We start from the raw sequence: 24,215 nt of genomic DNA, 5'->3' as shown, positions 1-24,215 counted from the left end.
TTCAGATTCATGAATGCAGCACGTGTGTGTGAGAGAGACTTTTTTCCCCCTTTCAGTGCTCATTGGGCGCTTCCTTCAAACACCTGCACTGGATACTCTGTCTAAACACCGCTGGAACTTCAGTGTGGATGTACCATGAAATTTCGCTGGACAAAACAGTAGAGCATGACCAACATCTTACTTATAGAAACTTCAGAATAAAACCAAATAATATTAGATACAAATCAGGGAGCAAAAATGAAGTGAGCATACATAACATCTTCGCCAAGCAAAAGCGACTTGGATTTTAGTGACATTTAAACTCATTTCCAGTAGCAAAGTAGCAAATCCAATAAACAGTTATACAATCCAAATTTGTGACAGTAATTTCTAATCGTGATCTACCAAAATATCATTTGCCCATACCAACAAGTCATACCTCTTCATATTCGCTTCTGGCATTTAGGTGTAAGACTTCTAAGTAACAGTGATGCCAGCATTTTAAGACCTTTATTCCTGTTCTGGGCCACACAGAAGAGCAAAAACAGTCTCAGTACTCTCCCCAAAAAGGAATTTTACTTGTTTCTCATGTAGTGGATTGAGGGAGAACTGAGGAGTGAAGCCAGGAATTGATGTAGCAGAAAAATGTGAAATTCTAAAATACAATTTCATTAATCTGGATTAAGTACATAAATATATTTTCACCAAAAAAATGGCAGTGTAAATAAAAACGAGATCATACTGAAAAGAAAAATATGGTGTTTTCTTTAAACAAAAGAACAAAGTTTAACACTCATTTGTAATCACTTTACCAAAACATGCATTTTGTTTTCAAAGCTATGCTAAACTAACTTTATACTGGCTGCACAGTATAAGTTCTATTACTTTGAATTATAAGATTCTAAACGTATCTCGGTCTTATGTGCTAAATTTATTTATGTATTGGGTTTACACGGCAAGGTTTTGGTAGCAGGGGGACTGCAGGGGTGGCCTCTGTGAGAAGAGTCCAGCAGCTGCCCCATGTTAGATAAGGGCCAGCTCCAGCTGGCTCCAAAGGGACCTGCCGCTGGCCAGAACTGAGCCAATAAGCAATGTTTGCGCCTCTGGGAGAGCAGATTTAAGGAAGGGGAAAAAAACCTTCTGCACAACAGCAGCTGGGAGAGTGAGGAGTGAGAAGCAGCCCCGCAGACCCCCAGGTGAGTGCAGCAGGAGGGCAGGAGGTGCTCCAGGCAGGCAGCAGCAGTTCCCCTGCGGGCTGTGCAGGGAGAGGCCCCTGGTGGAGCAGGCTGTCCCCCTGCAGCCCATGGGTCCCACACGGAGCAGATCTCCACGCTGCAGCCCGTGGAGGAGCCCACGTGGAGCAGGTGGATGTGGCCTGGAGGAGGCTGCGGCCCATGGAGAGCCCCCGCAGGAGCAGGCCCCGGGCCGGAGCTGCAGCCCGTGGAGAGGAGCCCACGCAGGAGCAGGGGGTCTGGGGGGAGCTGCCGCCCGCCCGTGGGGGACCCGTGCTGGAGCAGTTTGCTCCTGGGGGATGGATGGACCCCGTGGTACGGAGCCGTGTGGGAGCAGTTCTTGGAGAGCTGCTGCCTGTGGGCAGCCCCCACAGGCTCAGTTCGGGAAGGACGGCATCCCGTGGGAGGGACCCCGCGTGGAGCAGGGGCAGAGAGGGACCGTGAAAGAGTGGCAGAGAGATGAAGCGTCAGGGACTGACTGCAGCCCCGAGTCCCTATTCCCCTGCACTACTCAGGGGGAGGATGTAGAAGCAGATGACTGGGGGGAAGGGCTTTTCAGTGTTTTTTTAAGTTTGCACTGCTCACTATTGTTATTATTGAAATAAATAACTGAAATAAATTAATCTTCCCCAAGCCAAGTCTGTTTTGCCCATGACAGTAATCGTTGAGTGATCTCGCTGTCCTTATCTCAGCCCAGGAGCTGCTTTGTATTTTCAGCCCCTCTCTAGCTGAGGAAAGGGAATGAGAACGCAGCATGGTGGGCACCTGGCATCTTGGCAAACTCAACCCCCCACAATTTATTAAATGAAAGAAGTTGGTAACATGTGCTATGAATCATTCTCTCTCTGAGAGACAATTACAAACTGTGTTTCTCTGGTCATGATAACAGAGTAAGAGTTCTTCAAGTTACCTTTGTTATTGCATTTCTCCTACTTACTTTCACTTATTTTGTTGAAAGAAGTTACTCCATTTAAAAAAAAACTTCTAATCTGAAAAGCTGTTTAGAAGAACACAGTACACAGAGTGCTTAAGAACTAAAAAATATTTTATAAAAGAAATGCCTTTATCTATATAACTGAAAACCGTAACTGCTTGTTAAAAACAACTACATTCATGTTTCATGACTACTTCCTTCCAGATTGCTAAATTCAAGATATCAGATAGTATGGAAATAATCCTACAAAAAAGTCATCCACATTCTGAACTATGTGCTGCCCCTGTGGAAGTGGAACACCACGTAACACCTTTTCCAAGTAATCTATTATCTTCCCAACAGCAGAAGCGATTTCATTGTGCTACGTTAGCATAAACAAAGATATTCAAGGTGCATTGAAGAGATTAGCCTACTTAGTAGAAGTTTCTTTATTAAAAGCCATGGCAAAAGAAAGAGTGAAAAACTACCCACCTCTCCCAATGGCAAAGTATCACCTGTTCCACCTTCAGCACTCAAATGCAACATCTACTCCAAAACATTTATTACTATTAGAGAACTAAAAAATGGGCAAGTTAGGTCCCTGGAAACTATGTTACTGGTAAAGAATTGGTAACACATTCAGTACAGTTTCTTGCAATAAATTACTGTATTTGCAAGGAGTGCTTAGGGGTAAAGCCACTTGAGCTCCTAGAATAGTGGTGAGCAAACCAGTTACCCCCAAGTCCTCCAGAGCTTTGGCTACAGTCCCCCAGGGATGCCAAACTTCACTGCATATGAGGCAGCATGAAAAAGCAGAGAGATGAGTTCTGTTGTAGCAAGTTACAACCCACACACAACAGCTTTCTGTCCACAGTGGAATCAGAGCACACGGCTGTGGCACTGTGAGACAGCTGATGGACAGCTGAGCGCAGGCGAGGCACCACCAGCAAGAGGCTAGAACCAAAGAAACTACTTAAAACTCCATGTCACCTGCCCACAATATTACTCTGTATAGAAAGTTTCTCTGAAAACTACAAAGGAGCAACTGAATATAGGCAGCCCACTCTGTACTTCTGCCATGATTACACTCAGACTTTCTTTACCTCTGCTACTGTACTGGTTACATGCTTCCAAATGCTAGGATACTCCACACACACTGCATGCCAGTAGTAAAACATGAGAAAACAAGAAAGGAATTAGCTCAGCCAACAGATTTAGGAAGCACTGACTTTGAATTAGACATGGTAAATATATATATAGATATAACTAACATTGTGGTGTTAACAAATAAATGTGGTTTTGGCCAGGGAAGTCTACAATGCTATGTGATCACATCCCAATTCCACTTCTGTATTTCAATACTCAAGAAGATGTTGAGATGTGTAATTACTGTGGTGCTTCTAACAATGGCTGCAAACACACCACAGCTAAGGTGTCAAAAAGCACTTTTTTAAAAGTAACATTTTGCATAAGACCTTAAAGTTTTAAGATGATTCAAACTGAGTTTCTTTGCACTGAGGATCAACTGAGCAAAAAGTTGGGTTTTTAACATCCCATCCCACACATACCTACTGTTTAATAGGCATCTACACCCAATTATAGCCTTGTAAACACGCCTGGCATGTGACCTGGCTGCAGATGCAATCACATAATCACACCTCTAATCCTTAAGTAGCCTCTGGAACCACTGTTGGCTTCAATTCAAAGGTGCCTGCAGAAGAATATTCAACTGGCTGTAAATGGTTTAAAGTCACACTATAATGATACAAGGAATAATAAAACAAACAGTTTTGTACATTAAGTTTCCATTTATTGAACCATTCAAATAAATAAAACCAAATAACCAATCCATCCCACAGGTGTCAGAACACTCGCCAATCCAGCTACAACTTTGGATTGCTCTTGCAGCAGAGGAAAGCAAACACTTTCACTGCCATGTGACAACTTTATAAAGCTTTGTAGCTGAAACATCTTTAAAAAAATCTCAAATACAAGAAGCTAAGCTATTACAGCATTTCCAAGACAACAGTTTTTCCTCACACCTGTTTTTAGGCCCACAATCACACTATTTAAACATGTTGTATCACAAAAAACAGGAATTACTTTTCTCTGCAACAGTCCAGGTAATTTTTAGGATTATATATAGCTAAAAACTTCTCTCACACCACATATATCACAATGACCATTTGCTACAGAAGCCTTTTTATTTACAGGGTGACATATCCCATAGCTTTTGGAGTACATTGCTTCACAGCCTGGAAACGGAGCTAGAAAGGAATACAAAATTGAACTTATCTTGTCAGTTCATACAGACATAGTAAGTTCCACAGAGCAAAAAAAGAAAAGCAGTCAATGTTTAAAGCCGAGCTCAGCTTGCTGCTGTCACTTGCTCTGAAGTGAATGACTGGCTAAGTCACTAAAAACCACAACTGAGTGGTTTGGCAAGCTGTTTTATGATGAACATTCATTCATTTGTATGAAAGAAGGCCAACAGCTTCAAAAAGCTCCTGGATGGCAGGAAGGCAAAGGGAAACATAGTAAAGAAGTATATGGCAAAATAAAACTAAAAATAAAGCTGACAAATCGCTGACCAATTGGTCTCTTAAATTTTGGTAAAGTTACACAATCTCACTTGCCAATTCTTGACGCAATTTCCCTGTACATATGGCATACAACAGCTTCACAGGTGCGTCACCTGATGGCCTAGAACAGCTCAGAGTACCAAAATGGAGCATAATTCATCAAAGCGAGCACAACAACAATACCATTAGCTCACACTGATAAAACGGGAGTGTCAAACAATGAAGACATTCCTTCTCTTGTTTTTATTCATTTATGCAATGATCAATTTTGTCCATGTTTGAAAACTATTTTGACAAATTCAATAAATGAGGAATGGGGAAATACAATGTGGTTTGTCTTCATCACACAAAAGGCAACATGTAATTCCAAGGCAAGAGAAACCTGGAAGAAGGAAATCCATTTTTCGCACAACAGGGACACTGCCTGGGGATGGGACTAAAGCATAATTAGGTTTCTTCTGTGGTCTGTGGGCAAGAATTTCAGTGACAGCTGTTGCTAGGAAAAAAATCAGAAGTTATAGTCAATCACTGTTCCCTCTTAGGAACCTATTTTGTGTTGCTTTGTGTGCTTTAGTATTTGCTTTGCTTTTCTCCCTTTCATTATAGTCTGTCACCCTTGTAAGCTGTCAGCATCTAAATGGACTAGAATTATCTATCTACTGTTCCTCCTCTTCCATCTATGATAAAAGACATCAAAAATGTCACAGTGTTGACACCAATTAAACAAAAACATCAGGCACCGAGACAGCATGTTACCAGGTGGAAAAGGATTTAGTATGTAGAGTACAAAGATCTTGTTTCCCAAACAAGTCATACATTATTCTATGGCCTTGGTCTTGATTAAATTTCTGTCCTTTAAGGTAGCATCTATATGTGGCACTAAGAAAACTTATTTATTCCACTGCTTTGGAAACAAAAGGAGAGGAGTCAAAATCATCTTAACCCTAAATACAGTCAAATCTTCATAAAATAAAGAGTACTTTTAATTACTTCACAGTAAGAACTGAAGGATAATGAGAAGGCTACTTAACTGGAAAAATAATAATCCTTTTAGCAAGTGGCTAAGAAGTACTTGGCTAGTAATTCCACTACCAAGAAGATACTAGTAACCTTCTCGTGTTTATAATGAAATGCTTCATTAGAAATGTATGGTTCTCTCACTCCCCCAAGCAACTAGAAGCAGCTCTTGCTACACAACAGTTACAACCCAGTAGGTTTACAAGGCACTGAGACAGTTCTGGAATAATGCTACTAAACAGCAAGTAATAGTTTCCACAACAGTTCTGCAGAGTACCAGGTCAAACAAAGTTGTAAGAACAACTGAGTTTGTATGTCACAGAGATAATCATGAGATTATATCACAAGTATCATGTTCATACCAAAATTTATAAGGACGATGAATTGTCCTGCTTGCCAGGACATGCAATTGCTGACTGAATAGCTGTGAACTACAGGCTGCGGCTGGAAAAAATCCTGCAGTAAACCAGCTCGCTCTCAGATTTCCCAATTCACAAACTCCAAATGTTGGCCCTACTAAATGCAGTGTAAAAATTATATGGGGTGGGGGGGTGGGGAAGTGGCTGTTACATCCTATTTTAGGAGTCAAAGTGAGCCAGAAAGGATACATATTCCCTTCCAAGAATATATAAAACTAAACATGTACTAACAGTATCAGAAAACGTCTACTGCATATCCATGGTACAGCCCATCTGTATTTCCATGTTTAACAGTTACTAAAAGCCAAGGCCCAACAAACTGCAAAGCCACTGGAACACTGTTTAATACATAACTGCTCCAGAAAGTAAGCTTCCTTCTCAAAAGTGACATTAAATTTCCTCGTAGGATACCTGTCTCTGAGCATTGCTACGGAGGCAGAGGTGTCTGCAGGTCACCAGCTTGAGTCCCTACCAGGAATTTAACGCTGTCCCAGCCAAGGAGACGTCTGGCAGCTCCTACACAATGTAAGTGATCCTCAGCATCAGCTCTTGCTCCTAGATCACAAATTCACTGCCACACTTGGCATTCACTTGCAAGACATTCAGAACAGGCTCTGTTGTAAGATGCATTTACACTGGTCAGAATACAGCGAGTCCTCCCACAAGAGACTTCCACAAATTGAAACACTGAACTCCTGCAAAAGTAGGTACGGACTAGTTACTATTCACTCAAGCCAGAGGTTTCAGGAAGACTGAAGGCAACAGTCATGATCTAAGAATATAAATGTGTCACTTGGCTTGTCATATAAAAGTAATAAAATATTAGAGTTAACTACACTCACAAATCCACTGTTACACATGCATGTTGCTATTCACATAATTAGCTTCAACATCTCCCTCACTTCTGTTCACCTTCACCCTTTGATTCAGGCTTCTCCCTGTTAAAATGTTTGCTCTAAATAAATGGGTTGCTAGCAATAAAACTGAAAGAAACTATTGTCCATTTGCAGGGCAGAAGCAGCATAATCAGGTTAGTCATCTGAGACGGCTGATATTTCCGTACAGGCACACAGCTGCACTTCATGCATTCAGTGGTATACCATCCCAATTTTGAACCAGCTATTTGATTTACTTGGGTGGCTCAGAGCAAACAATTTCACAATGAAATAAGAGTTCGGCCATCTCTCTGAGTCAGCTGAAGCTACAAGAACTACAAGATGTAAATTCACTCTTTTGAGTTAACCATGCTATGAATAAGCAATAGGATGGGTAATTAATGGCAACAGAAACTTTCCAAAATAAAGTTTCATTGTTAAATAAGCTTGAATTAAACTATTTTTAAATTAAAGTAGGTAGAAAGAAGAGAAAGAGTTCTAAGCCAATCATTTCAAATAAATGATCGGGTTTCCTGCTTCTGAAATACCTCCAACAATTTTATGATGGCTAATAGCAATAATGTCATAAATGAAAGTTAAAAATAACAATACAAGTAGGATTCCTGATATGTATCCCATGAGTTTTCATATGACAAACCTTGAAAATATTCTGTGGTAAGTACGCTGGCTGAACCCAAAGATTTCTGTTTTGTTGAAAACTGCATATGTAGAAGAGCACTACAGGATATGATGCAGACAATTTCTGTAACAGCACCTGTCTCAAACTTTCAAATTTTGCTGCACCACAAAGAAAGCAATTGCATAACATATTTCTACTTGTAAAGAAGCATTCCTTTTAATGCAGAGATAAAAAGGAGAAACTAACTAGAATTAGTTTCAATTTAAATGATTTATGTAAATTTATTAGCAGCCCATGTAACTGACAGTAGTGCCAAAAGCAACATCTATTGTAAAGGCTGCCCCTGCACTGCATGTGCTGGAACACTTACACCCAAAACAACAAGCTGAGAGATTACAAAGCAGAAAGAATAAAGGGGTCCTGGGAAGCACAGGCACCTACACAACTGTTTCTGGCCTGAGCGCTACCAGCCTCTCCTCACTATGGCCACCTTAAACTAAAAGAAAAACACTAGACTAGAAAAACAAGGAGCTGAGCGACGAGAAAACCCGCTTTCAGGATCCACAGCAAACACACACTAATGGAGGATATGACTACACAGAGGAAACAGAGGAGGGAAGTGGAGAGGCACATAAACAGGAACAAAAAAATACGACAGAAATAGGGAGGAGGCCAACACAGAAAAAACACGGAAGAGACAGGAGTCAATACAGAGCAGTGCAAAGATTACAAAGTGCAGAGAAATATGAACCAAATGCTCTCTAATCACCAGAAAACACTAATTTCCATTTTTTATGTTTTCATATACCAACTGCCTACATTTCGCTGATATGACTAATTGCTATAAAATATGGTAGACAAGTGACGCAGCACGCCCATCTCTTGTGTCAGGCCAGGAGAATTTATTACCAAACTGTAACATGGACTTTGCCTATTCTGTGATATATTCCAACAACTCTTTGCATGAATAACCATAAGACTGTCACAAGGAGAGACCACAACAAGAGGTGACATACAGCATTAATTATATTATCTATATATGTTTACTTTCATATAATATATTAAGATATATAAATAATATGTGTATATATTATTTATACACAAATATAGAAACATAGATGCTTGAGGGCACGTTGCACATGAGGAACTCCTGTACCCAATTTCCTAGTGAAACAGAAAAGATACGTTAAAATAAGGTTAATCTGCCACCATATATATATGTCTATATAGATATAACCAGGCATCATATATGTATGTGACATAAACTCTAGATCAAACTTTATTTCGCTTTAGGCAAGGGGGGGAAGAATACCTTAAAATTAGATCTTTGTTTATTCAATACAATTTTTGTTTTTGACAGTTAAGTCCAGTGGAAGGAAAGCTGTGACTTTTCCTAAGCAGCTTCCATAATCAAGTTCTATGCTACAGCTGATGGAGAGAACCCTGGGTGGTGTAGGGTAATGGTTAAATAATCAACACTCAGATAAAGCTGTAGCTGTCCTGTCTGTGGCATTGCTTCAATGGCAAATCTCCATGAGGAAGTCTAGATATTTCGGACCCACTTGTTCCATAATCTTAGGCCAGAAATAGGACAGCCAAAATAGATAATGGAAAGACCAGAATACGAATACAATTGTTCATCCTAAGATGCACTGATGCATTCCTGCCAAAATTCCTGCACAGCTTCAGAGGACTTGAGCAGTAACCAGCAGCTTTACCTGATATAAGCTTCAGAGTGTTCTCTTCCTTACAGAGAATCTGGCACTAAATCAGGTATTTTAATACCAAAGTGAGCACGCTGAGAGACCACAGGTAGCAGCAGTAAAAGCACAGCTACCAACACTGAGCTTTTCCACAATAATATTGACTTCCACTTCACACTGCAAGTAACTTTCATGCTTTTCCATGAGCCCTGGACAGATGACAGGATCGAAAACTGATTTTTCTGACATTTTAATAATCTCCAAATTAGAAGCTTTATGAGTTTCAATCACTTTGCTATATACCAGCACGAATTGATGCTAAAGACCATGCTTTACCTGTCTTTAAAGACCTTTAAGTCATGACTTCAGTAGGTTAAGGAAAACTGTACTTACAGTCCCGACACCTTGATTACTCCCTAACATTGTATGTATGCAAAGGAAAGTTACAGTAGTCAAGTCACATTTGTTTATTTTTGTTGGTCTGGTACCAGGCCAGAAAGTTTCAGAGCCAGATGATGAGATTAACACAATTCATGGTGCATGACTTTTTAATGTAGAATGGAGTATAAAAAGACCAATTTTCTGAAGATGGAGCTATAGCCCTCCTTGCCTGCAATCACAAGTTTTAGCAGGAACATGTTAAAACAAGTCTGTGGCTCCATAAAACTGGGTTACAGGAGAAAAAAATAAAGGTAAAGAGACCTTTTGCTAGTAGCTAATCTTTCCACAGTTGACTTTGCATGGCTGTCTGATGCTAAAAAGTTACGAGCAGGTTTCACTTCCATCAGATCCAGTTATAGGAAAAAAAATGGTATAAATCTGACCACACTGCAAATGAACAAGGCACATTTTCTGAAACTTGCAAGAATAATAAGTATGACTTCAAGGCATTTCATCCCAAACAGTCTAGATCCACAATTTCAGCTTTTAAAACATTATTTTTATGCTGTATCAAGAATATCCTTCCAAACACAAGTTAAACATGCATGTTAAAAACTTAAAGCAATCAGTATCTCTCTAAAGCCAGATCATTTCCACACTGATCTGCCCTACTGTATTCCATTAAGCCTGGTAGGATAAACTGCTTTCATTTCATTTCCCTTTTAGGAAGCTACCCACATAATCCTGCTTTAGAGGAAAAAAAAAAAGGCTCAAAGACAGCCCAAACTTAAAATAGTTACTAACTCACTCTACTCTTCAAGACATTTGGATTATTTCACATGCCTAAAACAAGATGCTGTCCAGCAGCTCAAGGTAGGTGCATCCTCCACAAGCGAAGCCCTTTTTAGTAGACTTCTCCACTGCCTTATGTAGGGTCCTGTGGATAACTTGGTAATACAGTAGCAAAAGAACTGCCTGAAATGTTCTTTACACTACTCTAAAATTACCCTGGTATTTGTGCTGTACTCAATGCTATTCACCTTCACAAAAATGAAAGGGTGCAACAGATACCCAATAATCTGAGTGGCTGCAGATGCAAGCTACAAGAGCTTTTGTCTTTCACCTAGTAAGAGTACCACATTTTTTTTTTTTGCTTAGATGCTGCAGCAAAGAAGCATAACAGTGTTCAGCTAGTTCTTTAATGAATCTCCAATTTCTTTACTGTTCAGCTTTGGCAGTATGCATATGGTTTGTAGAGCAAAACAACATGGAACACATCCAGCTCTCCACTTAGACACAACGAATTTGAATCTGAAACACAGGTCTCTTGGTCTAACTCCCAGGAGTCTTAGAAAAACATCATCTGCTGAGAACACAAAGGGGAAAAAAACAAAGGTCATACCATCCCACAAATCAAATGTAGTCCTGTATACAAAAGGTTACATAGCAGAAAAATCTAAGGTTTAAAATAAATTGCAGTCACCCCCCATCAGTCGAACACACTGCCACCTGAGTATTCCCCTGCAGCCAATGACCAACAGACAACATCTGCCCTACACACATGAAGGACACGAATCAGCATGAATCACAGAATGGTTTGGGTTGAAAGACCACCTGGTTCCAACCCCCCTGTCATGGGCAGGGATGCCACACACTAAACCAGGTTGCCAAGGGCCTTGTCTGACCTGGCCTCGAACACTTCCGGGGATGGGGCATCCACAGCTTCTCTGGGCAGCCTGTGCCAGTGCCTCACCGCCCTCACAGGGAAGAATTTCCTCCTGATATCTCATCTTAAATTTAGTTTAGCCATTACACCTCTTTTAGTTTAGCCATTACCCCTTGTCCTATCACTTACAGATGTGTAGATTTCAGAAGCCCAGATACATTAAAATAACACTGTAATCTGATGCTTTGAATCCGCAGTCACAGTGTGAGTAGTCACACCCTCTGCTTAGCCAAACAGCCCCAGTGACTTCTTCAGACTTTGGTTACCAGACCTTGGGCTCTCAGGGCCCACTAATTCTCCACTGCTGTGTGAACAACTCAACCTATGGGGTTACCGTTAATTCATCTATCTTCTCACTACTGATTTTGTCTGATTTTCAAGTTAATTAAAAACAAAAATCACAGAAATTTGAACACTTATAAGTGTTCTCCTATAAAAAAAAGGCATACTGAGCTCCTGGTACATACATGCTCCAATACCAATTACTTTGCCTGATAATTTGTCATGTTTCCACACCCAGCCATTCACTTCGATCAGAAGAGCAACTTCCTACATACTTAAAAAGTAAGTTAACTGGAGACACAGATAAAATACCCTAATGAGTCACTGCCTTAATCAACAAATTTCCAAGTATGTAGAAGAGTAAAGACATTCTTTATGTAGTTATACATTCCCAGATTAACTGAACATGTTCCAGAAAACAGACTGCACATGAAAAAAAAGGCTGCAAGTTCAAACACTGTAGTATCGACTACACAGCAAAATATTTAGTACATACATCACAGCTGCCAATAACTGAACACCATCATGAAAGAATTGTAACATGCATGTTTAAACTACATGCAGGGTGAGAATTTGTAATCACGTATTACAACAAACAGCTTATTAAATTCATATGATTACCTTTTACTTTCAAATGAGAGCCAAAGAATTAAAGGAAATCTCACTACAAGAATTCTAAATGATGCATCCCAATCTATAGAATTGTTCATATAACTGCTCTTAAATTTGAAAATTCAATTTTATTACTTTATATTTTAAGTTATTTTATCAATTAGTGGTGTTAACAAATATGTCTCTACAGAGAACATTATATAACAGAATAGATATAATCTGGACAAATCTGGGAGTCTTAAAAACTTAACTTACTAGCAATATCTGTAATATTAGAACTTCCAACTATGAATGCTATTTCCAGAAAGAAAGGAGAAGAAAAGAATTGCTCAAATGCCAGAAGTGCAAAATAATTAACAGCAGGGAAAAAAAATTTAACCTAACTACACTCAAATATCAAGCTTCTTACAAACTTTCTTGAACAGGGAGCTTAAGATTGCCTCTGCTTATTTGAGAGCTGCAGTCTACTTCCCTTCCATGAAGAGAGAGAGAAATAGGCAGCTATAAGGGAAAAGGAATACTGAACATCCAAATGCTGTAACTTTCTCTGCAGCATAGGGTGTCAGTCACAGCTGAGAACACTGAAACAAACAAAAACCACAACAGAACAATCCCCAAAAAGGAGATGGGCTTTTCCTGTTGTTGAACTCTGAAAACATTTAAAATTGAAACAAGTGAGCATTAGCTACAAAACAACCTCTAACTTGAGGAATTAAGTTCTGGAGGAACAAAAAAACCTTTGTCCTAGGAAATATTTATCAACATAAAATGATAGGGTGCAAACCATCAGCTGTATTGGGTGTTTCCACAAGAGCAAACTATCACATAGGCAGTCTGGTCTGTTTCATAATCACTTTAATCCAACAAAAATACAGCAATTTGCTTCTCCTTTTCCTAGTCTGCTTGCTCCTCCCGAGGGCACTAGAACAAATGTTTAGGGACCAAACAGCGAATGGATTATTAAAGCTGAACTCTTATTTACAACCACCAAATACTAGCTCAACCCTGATCACTTCTCTGATTCACCTCAAAACCACGTGAAGCCTTGTGCCAGGATAAATGAAAGACACTGGGCCAGAAGCAGGCAGCCAAGGGGGAGAGCAGCGTCAGACCAAAATGATCACGAGATCTCACCAGGAGTATCTCTGGAGCAGACTCTTCCTTTAGGTAAAGACAAAAAATTGCTACAAATTAGACTGTTTTGTTATTAGTCTAACCCATACACCTGTGCGCACTTTTAGCAGCTTTCTGCCTGTCTGGGATAGTAGAGCCACCTCATAGCTGCAGCCTGCTTTCAAGAGACCAATGTATCTGGAAGTCTCAAATGCTCAGTATGACCACTGGAGAAAATGGGAAACTAGAAATCTTGTTTACAAGGTTAAGTGATATGGCAATCAGTTCAGTACAGTACCCTGTAACATCCAAATGACCTACATTAAAGCAAGCCAGGAACCCAAGCCTTGGAGAGGGTGGTGGCTGTTTCAGCATCCCTGAAATCCCTCCTGAGTCATCTTTTTTTGTTTGTTTGCCTGTTTGTTTGCAAGAATCAGGAAAAGTTCTTAGCCAGGACCACAGAAAAAAAAACAAAGCTATCCTATCCATCCAGATGAGCTGTGAAGGAATTTCAGCAAGCAAGAATCACTGAACAGAGAAAACTTAAACAGGGGGCAAGCGATGCATACCTGTATGATGCTGGAAAAAAAAATGTTAGTATTTCAATGAGATACATAGCAGTGATATGACTTTAATCTGGAGTCATGAAAGAATTAAGTCAAACACCTAAACCCAAGTTTGCAAGCCTCACAGATCCTTCCTGAAAAGTTAATCAACAGAAAATTTTAAAGTTATATGAGTAATTCCTCAGTATTTTCATCATCTTGGGTTTGTAACTTATTTAATAAAACTAACAAACTTAATGTACTCAAATATATCTTTAATAACTTATAATTCAATTTTGAGGTTTGTACCTTGGTAAACTCGTTTAATTTTTAAGCATTACTTTTTTTATAGCTAGCAATTTAAATAACGGTTAATGGAATCCCAGCTAAATACTAATACAATTGCCATACAACTATTTTACTGCTTTTCAGGAAGATGCTGCTGAAACCACCACCACCACTCCAAAAAATGTTCTGTGGAGTGCCTGACTGCAGGGCAGCCTTCTAGTGGCATTGTGTCATGCTGTACTCACCGTGGGGTAACCAGCAGCTAGGATCTTCATGCTACACAACACAGGACCCACTGAACAAATAAGGAAAACCATCATGTTTCTCTGACTGCTTGTGATTTCTTATAGTTTAATAAAAATTAAGACTATTTACGATTATATAACATGTTTACGTAATTCACATATTCTACTATACTCAGAAATAACTTGCCCTAAACATTTAAGCCTACCCCATACTTGCTGGGAAAAAGAAGAAAAAAGGAAAAAAATCAGTAAAAAACAACAACAAAACAAACAGGAAAACAGACAAAAAAAGGTCTTAGCAAGTCTAAGTGCATTCCCCCTAAGCATGTGGAGTTTTCATTTTCTGAACAGACTAAATAGCCTGTGCCATAAATAGTTTCAGTTAAAAATGAGTGCAGCTTATGTAAGCATGTGGCAGTCATCATAAGCATTCTTACTGACAGCAATACAACAAACGGTGGCAAATAAAGTATATAAACATGCTCTATTCAGAAAGTAGCATTTAGAAACTAATTTGAAATACCAGTAGGGTTTACTATGAACTACTACTAACAAATCTTAACATCAAATGTTCATCCTCTGAATGAACAAGAGAATAGAACGATCACCAAAGAATATACCAATGTCCCTGCTCAAGCAAATTCATTCAGAGTAGCCCCAAAGAAATTTTTGACAGTCATGAGAGCACAGCTTTTACTGTAAGACACATCTGTACTCTCTCAAATCTGTATTCTATCACATAACGAAAAAACAAGAAAAAGAGAAACTAAAATGTTAATTTCATAACTTTTTTCCCTCCTTAATCAAAGACCATCATAAAAGCTTAGGCCTTTTTCTTCCCCTTGCCCTTCTTCTAGCACTCTGTATATTCTTACAAAAGCTTTACCTTTCAGACCTTTCAAAAACCATGAGATATTAGGACACTTCTTCAGACTTCTTTATAGAAAGAGGGACTAAAAGTATCACGTAGATTTTAACAGGAATCAATAGAGGGGAAAAAAGAAGAGAACTTTGGTGGGGGTTTTTGTTTATTTCATTTTAAATTGAATTCATGCAAGAATAGCTGCAACTTCTTTTGGTCCTTTTCTGCCAGTTCCTTAACACTACCTCTCCCCCCCATCCAGTTCTTGCAATAATTAAGTCCATACAGAGTAATTTCCACAGGGATTGTTTCAATGCGTCCAAGACCAGCAATAAAAAGAAAGTTTTCTCCCTCTACCTTAAAAAGTATGCAGAATGTTCTCTGAGAATGTATGGACTCCTTAAAATATGAGAGAAGCAGAAGCTCTTCTGTCATCTTTTCCATTGTTTCCAAGAGGAGAATCCTCCACCAGACATCAGACACCTACCCAATAAAGCTTTCCTTTGACCTGCAGGCAGACATACATGAGAACAAACTGCACGATGGCTTCTGCAAACGAAAAGCCCAGGAGCTGCGTGGATACAAACGGAACAATGCAAGCTGCTGCCTCCCTGCCCCGATCACATCTTGGGTAACATATGCTCTTCGGAGACCCGTCGTGCATTTTTGTTACAACTTTTACAGAAAGCAGTCTCAGTTAGGGAAAAGCAGCTTTCAAGTGACTGTGTGTTCCTCCAGAAATAGAAGTACTGCTTGTCACAGTACTAGCAGTGTCTGTGTTGTTGGTTCTGCTGCCTTGCTGCCTAACAACAGCAAAGATCAGTGAAGATCCCTCAATGTCCATGTCAGTACAGGGAGATGCCATCCACTTAAAACTAGACACCCAGGCTCGCTCTACAGAGTTGCTAGAAGAGCAGGTTTCTTTCCTGTATTTGGAAAACTTGACCAAGTTGTTCTTTACAGAAGCTGCTCATTCATCTCCCTCTCACAGACCCCTTCCTCCTAGATGAAGGAACTCTGTTTCAACACGTAACTTTGCTGACCCTTTATTTTTTTTCCTCTCTCTAAAATACCGTAGATGGTCTTTTCCAAAGACAGATAAAGAACCTGATCTGACTTAGGTCTCTTAGGCCTAATGCTCCCTTCAGCCTTGTTTACCTCAACTCCCAAGCCTGAAAAAGGACTGGCAGGTAGAACACTTAGCTGACTTGGAACTTTCTCTAAAGCAGAAGCAGCATTTACTGTATCTAGCAAGGGCTTCAAAAGCAAAGAGGCAGACTGCAGTTAAGAGGGTCTGTATTCTGACATTTTAAACTTCATTGCACTGTAACAGATACGGCAGAGACAGTTACACCCTATTCCTTTAAACTGGATATTCCAAGAAGAAAAAAAAAGAACAGGTTTGTTACCAAAAAAAAGCTAAAATAAACACAAAAGGAAGCTGGACATGAACAGAGATATCTCACCACTGCTACCTGCTAGTGGCACAGGTACACACTGCAGACTAATGTCTTCAACACAGAAGCAAGAGAAAGTACAAAACCACATACATCACTCCAATGAATTACTCAGAAGCTCGCAACACACGACCCATTTGTAGACTGACGGAGAGACCTGTTTTGAAATACCTGCACAGAACACTGCTGCTCATATAGAAGGAACAGTAAGCAAACTTCTACAACTACATTTTTCAAAATGCTGCTCTAGCAGCAAGAAACAAAGCAGAGCTCCAGACTACAATAACTGTTGCCCTGCACTGTCCATTTGAAACTTAGTAGTGAGTTGCAAAACTCACGCCGACCTACAAAAGCATTAAAAGGTCTCTTTTTAAAAATCTAAGTCTCATACAAGCGTTCTGAGTTCAGTTACAATACTTACTCAGCAATTTCAGGGTTACTAAAGTCATATCTGTACACTATCAGACCACTTAGAAGCAACAACTTGATTTTGTACAAGTGGCACTCTTGTAGAATTACCCAGAAAATGAAGTGGTTTTTTTTTGTCTTGTTTTGTTTTTTTAAACCACCTTCAAGTCAGCAGGGGGAAGAAAAGGATAACATTTGATAGAGAAATGCTCGTTAGTATAAATTTATCCTATTAACATACTGTTTTGAACAAGTATGAAGGAACAGAGTAAAATTGTACCAAATGAACACTTTGCCTTATCTGGATATGTCACTTTTGACCTGATGTTAGCAGCATTACAGTGAGAGTCACTACTCCATCAACACAATCTTAACAGTTTCAGAAAAGCGAAGCAGGCACATTTCAACAGCAATGCTCCACAAGTGACCTAGCACACAGCCCACTGCTCCTGCAAGCTGATCTTCATAGACATCAATGGGAAAGGCAAATTTTAAGTTCCTTTCAGAATTTGCACGAAGTCTGGGTAAACAGAGAACCCCTTACACCTTTCCGAACTATTGCTGATGGCATGCCCAATACCAAAACCCCAGGCAGAACACAAATCCCTGACTCTTCCAAGTGTTAGCAGTAAGTGTCCATGGCTTGAGTTAAGCCACAGTGTACAAGCTCCCCACAAAACAGAAAGAATTATACTTGAGGATTTATGTACTGCGTGACAAATGCAATCACATACAAAGAATAAAAGAAGCCTTTCATCAGCTATTTTCAATAGCCTATAACATTGTAAACCAGTAAAGATTTCTCAAACAGATGGGACTTTGGGCCAAAAAACTTTGAACACAACCAAGGAAGGGAAAAAGGAAAGCTTAAAGCTACAACCAGATTAAAATGCTAGCAATGCTGCGGATCTCATGATCAAACTTGAACAGTCAACACTGAAAACAGTTTAGAAAAGTATCCATACTTTTTTCTGCCATGACATCTGAGACAAATGCTGATAGTGTTTGTTTGTTTGTTTGTTTTTTCCTAAAAGCATCCCTAACTCTACCATGATTTCACAGAAACTGACCCACTTTTCAAATTAATATACACTTTAGTGGACATACAATTTCATTGGAATGCGAGCATTTTATTAAGCACATCAAGTGCGGAACGTGACTGACTGCACGCAACCTGCTGAAAAGTGCGTTTTAAGAAAACATTCTTAACTATCCATCAGCAAGCCCACACGTAAGTAGCAAAACACCTATACTTAAGCTGTGATAGGCTACTGAACACTGCTACAGCACAATGACCTTTAACTCTAGTCTGTAGCTTCACTGTTCCCTTACAAAGCCATCCTGCTTTATACAACCTCTGAAAAGAGAAAAAGGAGAAGTAACTTTACTTATGATAGAGTTAGGTCATGGCAGAACCCAGTAATGCATTGAAGATGCTTTTAGAACACCACTGCTTTAAATTCAGGCCCTGAGAAAAAAAACCCTACCTGGAATCCAAGAACTATGGCTTCTTAAGAACACAGAGCGGTATATAACCTTAACGGAGATGAAATTCTTCACTTTTGTACTATATTGCTATGCTGGCTGTAATGAAGCAGCACTTGGAGGAGAACAGACATTTGAAGTAGTAATCAAGGGGATGCACGGACACTGAAGTGTTAGATCCGCTCTGACATGAAACTGAGCAACTGCGTGTGATCTATCCTGTATAATTCATCTTTAAAAGGAGAAAAAGAACAAGAAAAAAAATGTTTCTTTCTATCTTGATCTGTATGGTTTATTAGCAACACTGTAATTTGTCTCACCATCTTACTGCATGCTGAATTTTGACAGATGTTTTCAGCTTCTCATGCCAATAAAAAGGCTTCAGTGATTCCTTTTCTGGTGGCTGTGCAGATGAGTCTCCTGGATACTAGTCCTACAGTGCCATCTCCGAAGCACTGACTGACACGGCACAGAAGTTGACAACAAACCCTCCACCTCATACAGAGTAGGAGGCCATAAAAGATACTCGGTACTACAGAACCTTCTGCAAGAACAGTATCAGGTCTAACATCTTTTGTCTTAAGCTGGAGACAAATTTGTGACATATTATTAACATATCCAGTTTGAAAGCCTTTCACAAGGATAACAGAGTGATACTTTAAGGTTTGCCAGGATACAAGAACCTATTCTGGAAATGTTTTGAACCAACACCTTTGACATTTGCATAGAAAATACTAAACAAGCATTTCTGAACTCTTATCTTCCCATGTGGAAGATTGCTTACATGTGCAAACTGCCGCCATGACATCACCACACACAAACTCAACAATATGAGTCTTGGTCTTTCACAAGACAGCTAATGTCACCCTTCAGACAATATTTTATTCTGTTATGCCTCTACAGAAATAAGTCTACAGAAAGTCTACCTTATTATAGATAACTGAATGAAACTCCAACTTGTAAAAAAAAAAAAAAAAGACAGGTATCAGCAGAAAAGTTTGGCAGAGATTTGAAATTAATCCCCTAATATCAGTTTACAGTGCTAGACAGCACTACCAGTTTCAAGTTTAGGGGGTGTCGTCCCTCCTACGCCCCCAATTTGTGTAAAAACAGTAATAAGGACAGGAAAACACATTGCAAGAACACAAGTCACAGATATTTCTACCTTGTAACTCGAAACACATGAATTCAAAAGTAGTCCAAAAGTTGCTTATGAAGAAGTCTGAGGCTTTATACAAACCCTTAGTTTCACTCTCCCTCTGTCACCTGTCTTTACACGTGCCAAGTAACAAAAGTAAGTCTGTCACAGTAGATACCTTTACTTACATTTATGCGTGCACAGATACTTACGTACACCTGCTTCAGCTCACAGTTGTGGAAAGAGACACACCGAGGGCAAAATATGCCGTGCTGTCGTCAACTTGGATGACTAAGCAGGCATAATAGAAATATGCAACTCTGACCCCAACCAAGAACACTTTATACTTTTACAGACCATCCTTTGGGGCTACTTATGCTACTTAAAACTACATACAAAACAAATCATCACAGGATCAAAATGAGGAGAAAGCATCTACAGACTAGTACAACTGTATAAACATTCTTTAAGTGCCACCTGATTTCTGAGAGGGGACAGAGACAAGCTATTACCCGATAACACTGAGAATCGCGTTAACGTATTCACTTGGAACAATTCAAAGGAATCATTTACCATTAGAAACTGCTATTCCTCTGCAACTCAGCGGATAGGTATCAGTACAGGCATACCGCCAAAATCTGGTGGAAAAGGCAGCCCATTTTCACAACACCTATTCATTTTATCTACTTCAAGATGATGACTAACAGAAAGAAAAAGGAGCCTCCATGAGACACACAAAACAAGAAAGAATGGACACAGATCTCACCATATCCTCTTTACGTTTATCTGCAGTCACCTACATCAAAAGTTACAACACGAACCAGAATAAAATAGATCATAGAGTGCGCACCCGTCACCCTTACCCATCTCAATGTACCTAAACCAAAAGGCCTAAGACTAAGGGTAGACTTTGCTGATTTTAGATGCTGGTTTTATTACCCTCTACTAACGTGTGTAAAAATTGATACATTAACTGTCTTATGAGTGAACTGAGACAGTCCGAGTGTACACACTGATACAAGTTGTTAGATTATTCTTACAACTGCTACTCTCAACTGACACCATTGGCAGGTCAGGACAAAGGGCTGACTTTAACAAATGTTGTGAAATACTTTATTTTTAAGAATCCTGTTCCTCTCTCATTGCTAAGAGGAAATGAATTTAACATATTTTGTATAAAAAGAAGAATTGTTAACAGAAAATATACTTGACAAGGGGCAGGGGAAAGCAGTGCTCTTCCCACAAGTCTGAAGACCAAACTAAAGCTACCAGAACACGGACCTTGGCCCACACAGACTTTACCTGCAATTTTAAGAGTTCTTTTATGCTGTGCCTTCTGAAAACAGAACTGACCAACCATTCTGTGATTCTAAGAGGACCTCTTACAGAACATGAGCCTACAAACAATCAGTTCCCAATTTCAGTAACGGTGAACAGCAGCACTCAAGATACCAGACACCTCTCAGCGCACCACCAGGAACGGTCAGCCTATCCACTCGCAGTATTTATTTGGAATGGACAAAGAAGGGAAGAGGAAAACTGCTGTAGAACATCATGTTGACAAACTGTAATGTTCAGTAACTATAAAAGCAATGGAAAAAACATTAGGAATAGCCAACTTTCTAGCTAATTTTCAAAGTCAGAATCAATACAATAAATATTAATCATTACTAATGGCATCTTGAAACTAATTAAGCCTTCAAAGACAACTATGTCCATGCATATCTATCTGAGCAGAGCGCCTTGCTTTACAGTTTGCATCACCTTGCAGCGCAGCACACCTGGGCCATGCTATTTTTTGGTTGACAGGGACTCTCCCTCAAGCTCCAAAGCGCAGTTGCTCCCAGACCATTTGAGAAACCGCCTTTCCTCGCCTTGTTTTCTCCTTGCTGAAGCAGGGGAAAGAACTGCCAATGCCAGATCACAAGTCACGTCTGAACAGGGGTGAAACGCACTAACCGCAGGGCCAAACACCCAGCAGGGGTATAGCACCAAGGCAGAGGGTAGCATCTGCCTAGCATACCCTGATATAACGATAAAGCAGCCCCACACAAACCGGGCTGTTCTCCCCCCAGCAGCCCCCACAACCGGCAGGACCTGCCCTCAGGACAGGAGCCCGGGCAGAGCACACCTACGGCCTTAATACCTTTGGGGCCCTACCTTTGGGGCCCTCCCACCCCCAGCAGCACCACGGCGGCTGCTCCCCCTTCCCTTCCTTCCCTTCCCATGGCGGACCGGCCCCACCAGGACCCCCGGGGAGGTCTCCAAGCCCCGAGTTTTGCCCCCCCCTTCCCTCACAGGCCGCGTTCCCCCCCCCCCCCCAAGGCCGGGGACGACCCCCCCTTACTCCCGGTGCGCCCCCCGGCCCCGCCGCCCCTCACCGTGCTGCGCTGGGGGCTCGGCTCCGCCGCCGCCGGCCGCATGCCCGGCCCCTGGGCGCCCCGCCGGGCCTCCGCCACGGCGGCCGTTGGAGGTGGGGGGGGGCGGCACGCGCCGGCCGTTGGAGGCGGCTGGGGAGGGGGGGGCGCGCTCCGGGTCTCCGAGCGGGGAGGGGGGGGAGGGAGGGAAGGGAAGGGGGAGGGGGGGGCCTGGAGCGCGGCCGCGAAGCGCTTCCGGGCTGCGGGCGGCGCCGCACGCTCAGTGCGCGGCGCTGAGGCCGCGCGACGAGGGGAGGGGCCCGGCCTGCGCCCGCCCGGCTCCGGCATGGCGCCCGGCATCGCGAGAGCGGGAGGGGCGGGGCGGGGTGGCCGCGGGTAAAAAAAAAAACGGCTGTGGGGCTGGGGGCACTTCATCGGAAAGGAATCGTTAAAGCGAGGGACCTCCAAGGTCGTCTGGTCCAACCATCGCCTTACTGCCAATGTCACCCACTAAACCACGTCCCTAAGCACCACGTCCAACCTTGCCTTGAACAGCCCCAGGGACGGTGACTCCACCACCTCCCCGGGCAACCCATCCCAACGTCTGACTGCTCTTTCTCAGAAGAAATGTCTCCTCATTTCCAACCTGAACCTCCCCTGGAGCAACGTGAGGCCATTCCCTCTAGTCCCGTCACTAGTTACCTGTGAGAAGAGGCTGACCCCCAGCTCCCCACACCTTCCTTTCAGGCAGTTGCAGAGAGCAATAAGGTCTCCCCTGAGCCTCCTCTTCTCCAGACCAAACAACCCCAGTTCCCTCAGCCGCTCTTCACAGAACTTGTGCTCCAGGCCCTTCACCAGCTTCGTAGCCCTTCTCTGGACACGTTCCAGGGCCTCGATGTCCTCCTTGTACTGAGGGGCCCAAAGCTGAACACAGTACTCGAGGCGCAGCCTCACCAGAGCAGAGTGCAGGGGAACGGCTTTCTCCTCAAAAAGAGGTTTTGGGAACCCGGTGCTGGTTCCTCACGTGGCTGGAGGCTTTGTGAGGGGCGGCCTTGGCGCCCTCCACTTTCCATTCTTAGAAACTTCCTCGTGAGCGTGGTTAAAATCAGTGCCTGCTCCACGCGGTCACCAAAACATTGGGCATCGTTTTGTGAATACCACCAGCAATAAGCTGTGTGGACACAACAGCTGTATTACAGTTCTGAATACATTTCTTAATAATTCTTCCATGTAACAGGGGATAAATGTTAGTATAAAAATGCCCATGCCCTGTGCTCCTGCCCAAAACTCTTGTCATCCTCTGCTGTTGTGGGCAGCGGTTCTGCATCCCTCTGCTCCGAGGACAGGCTTCAGGCAGCTGTGACTGATGGATGGACTTTTCATTGACGTCAGTGGAGCCTGAAATCTCTGTTCAGGCAGAGCACTGCAGATGGTTTAGTGGGTGTACGCTTATTTTTCATCCGTAAACTGGGCCTTAGTTTGAGATTATGTTCCGTTTGTGTGCCTGTGTTAGCTGGTCTAACATGCCTGCTTCTGAATGATAAAGATCGATAAATATAAAAACCATGATTTGCGCTTTTTTTTTTTCTCCTTCAAATGTTTTTATTTATTTAGTTAGCATCTCTCTTACATAGTCCTTTCTCTTACTTATCACCATTCATCAGAGCCACAGAACACCACTGCGCTGAAATTACTCAGAGCAGATGCAGAGCTCCTGTAACCACCTTCTACCTCGCTGGTAAAAATCTGGGGAGTGCAGGGTGAAGCGGTGAAAGGAGGCGGCATGCATCTTGTATTGTCATTACCGACTGTTCACGTCATCTTCCTTCGGCTGAGGCCTTGGCTCCTGTGTCAGAGATTGTGTAAAGTTAATTAAGGAATTCCTGTATTCTAATCCCTACATCGGAAGCCAGCCAAGCCTGACTAGTGTTTTTGGAGAGATGAGATGCAAAACCA

General features: G+C 41.5%; 1 protein-coding gene across 6 annotated transcripts in view; it reads right to left on the bottom strand.

Annotated features, from left to right (window-relative positions):
- Nucleotides 1–22,435, bottom strand: part of TAB3 (TGF-beta activated kinase 1 (MAP3K7) binding protein 3) — a 46,111-nt gene extending 23,676 nt beyond the window's left edge. For 4 of the 6 annotated variants that reach the window (XR_010826000.1, XM_066980368.1, XM_066980382.1 and 1 more), the window contains exon 1: nt 22,284–22,435. The gene's annotated coding sequence lies outside the window, so the exon portion shown is untranslated. Of the gene's footprint in view, nt 1–14,552; nt 14,572–22,283 lie in introns of those variants that run through there. The other 2 variants (XM_066980375.1, XM_013192684.3) reach the window with 2 other exon arrangements.
- Between the last annotated feature and the right edge of the window lie 1,780 nt (nt 22,436–24,215).

Source organism: Anser cygnoides, chromosome 1, assembly GCF_040182565.1.
Source record: "Anser cygnoides isolate HZ-2024a breed goose chromosome 1, Taihu_goose_T2T_genome, whole genome shotgun sequence".
NCBI lineage: Eukaryota > Metazoa > Chordata > Aves > Anseriformes > Anatidae > Anser > Anser cygnoides.
The sequence above is the reverse complement of the archived record's forward strand: the minus strand, read 5'-3'. Positions and strand labels throughout refer to the sequence as shown.